The sequence below is a fragment of the Trematomus bernacchii genome, unplaced genomic scaffold (assembly GCF_902827165.1).
Source record: "Trematomus bernacchii unplaced genomic scaffold, fTreBer1.1, whole genome shotgun sequence".
NCBI lineage: Eukaryota > Metazoa > Chordata > Actinopteri > Perciformes > Nototheniidae > Trematomus > Trematomus bernacchii.
Genome location: NW_022987595.1, coordinates 405,526 through 407,520, shown reverse-complemented (window position 1 = coordinate 407,520; position 1,995 = coordinate 405,526). Strand labels below are relative to the sequence as shown.

At 44.3% G+C, this 1,995-nt stretch overlaps 1 long non-coding RNA gene across 1 annotated transcript; it reads right to left on the bottom strand.

The window, feature by feature from the left end:
- Positions 1-965: 965 nt before the first annotated feature.
- On the bottom strand, positions 966-1,608 carry LOC117482457. The gene is made up of 3 exons (XR_004555883.1): positions 1,578-1,608; positions 1,452-1,479; positions 966-1,307 (listed from the first exon to the last, which is right to left on the bottom strand). It is a non-coding gene; the product is annotated as an uncharacterized LOC117482457 (long non-coding RNA).
- Positions 1,609-1,995: the final 387 nt, after the last annotated feature.

Below are 1,995 nucleotides of genomic sequence, written 5' to 3'. Positions count from 1 at the left end.
GCAGAGCACATACACACACACATCATGCGCCTTGGTGACTGACTGGACATCTCCTTCATAAAACTAATAAAAGGGGGAGTAATCGGGCAGTTCGATGTGTGTAGATGTGTGTGTATAGGTGTGTGTGGTTAACACGTAGCAGCCTGCAGTCACTCTTAAGCTGTTCTGATGAAGTTAAACACAGTCATACTGGTGCTGCACTTCTCAGAAGCGGAGTATACGTCCCGCTGCCTCCGGATGCTGCAGCCGTTTTAAGAAGTGAAGGAGGGTTTCCTTCTATAAAGCAGCTGCGGGCAGCAGATCGTGAGAGTCCCGGACATTAATTCATAGATCAAGGCAGACTGGTTTACTCTTCTGTTTTGCCAATCCGGTGCTTAAACAAATAGCTCTACACCCCTGGCCGACATGTCCTTAAAATGAAGTCCGAGTTTGAAATATATCTCAAATAATGTATGCACCACCATTTCCCCACATAAACATAACAGTCTGCAATCAAACGGTTGTCTCCTGTGCGCTCCTCTTCCTACTTGGCGCACCGGTAACAAGCTCGTGCGCACGAGAGGAGACCTTATAAGGCTGAGCCGCCGAATCCCTCATCATAAAAGCCATTTTCAACGGTTTTCTGGTGAAAGATTAACTAGCTACTGGATGAAATAATATGACTGGTGGCATAGGTGCGAAAATTAAACACTTTTTGAAAAAATATTATGATAAAATATTTTATATATTTATAATTCTGCAAATATTACGATAAACTCACAGCTATTTCGCGGCCCGGCAGTAACACCTCTGCGGCCCGGTACCGGTCCGCGGACCGGGGGTTGGGAACCCCTGCTTTAGCTGAATGCCATACAATACATTCAATATCTCATGAAGCTAAAATTGAGTTTCTGAAAGAGAAAGGACTATGCTTTGGCTGCCTGAAGGTGGGGCACTTGAGCAGGAACCGTAACAGGAGAATGACCTGTCAAATCTGTCATGCTAGACACCCAACTATTCTGCACATTAAAAGATCTTCTAAGCCTGAAACTGAGAACTTTAAACATGATAAGACAGAGCAGAAGAGTGGAGGAGCAAGGCCTGAAGAGACATCCATCAGCAGTGCTCTTGTTTCAGTAGGAGAAGGTGAAGGAATTGGGGCTGGTAAAGACAGCATACTTGCCATAGTGCCAGTGAAGGTGAAACTCTGCCATGGAAATAAAAGTATACTGACCTATGCATTCCTGGACCCTGGTAGTACCGACACATTTTGCACAGAGGGGCTCATGAGGCAGCTTGGTGCTAGAGGACGGAGAACTGAAGTCCTTCTTCAAACGATGGGAACAGAGAAAACAGTCAGGAGTTTTGAGGTAACGGGTCTAGAAGTGGGCAATGTGGAAGATGGCACATATATAAAGTTGCCCAAGGTTTACACTCAGAACAAAATCCGTTACCAAAAGAAACATTCTTACCCAGGCGGACCTCAAGAAATGGCCTTATCTGCAGGAAATCCAAATAAAAGAATTAGATGCTGACGTGGGACTTCTTATTGGAGTAAATACTCCAAAGGCTATGGAACCATGGAAAGTTATAAATACCCAAGGAAACGGCCCATATGCAGTGAAAACACTGTCAGGATGGGTCGTTAATGGTCCACCTAATGCTTCCACAGATCCGGATGAAACCCCTGTGGCAGTAGTGAACAGGACCTCAATTGTTCACCTTGAGAAGCTTAATGAAAGACAATATATGAATGACTTTCCAGAAAACGAGTATGAAAAGGCCATTATTTGCCACGAGCAGAGACAGCATTTCAAAGAGGATTTTGCCTTGCTGGAAAAAGCCAAACAGTGCAATAGAGGAAGCTCCCTATACAAGCTGGACTCTATCATTGATGCTGGGATTCTGAGAGTTGGAGGAAGAACTACAAAGATGGCTATGCCAACTGACTTCAAACATCCAATGATTCTACTTAAACATTCTCGTATTTCCAAGTTGATACTAAGCCACATACAT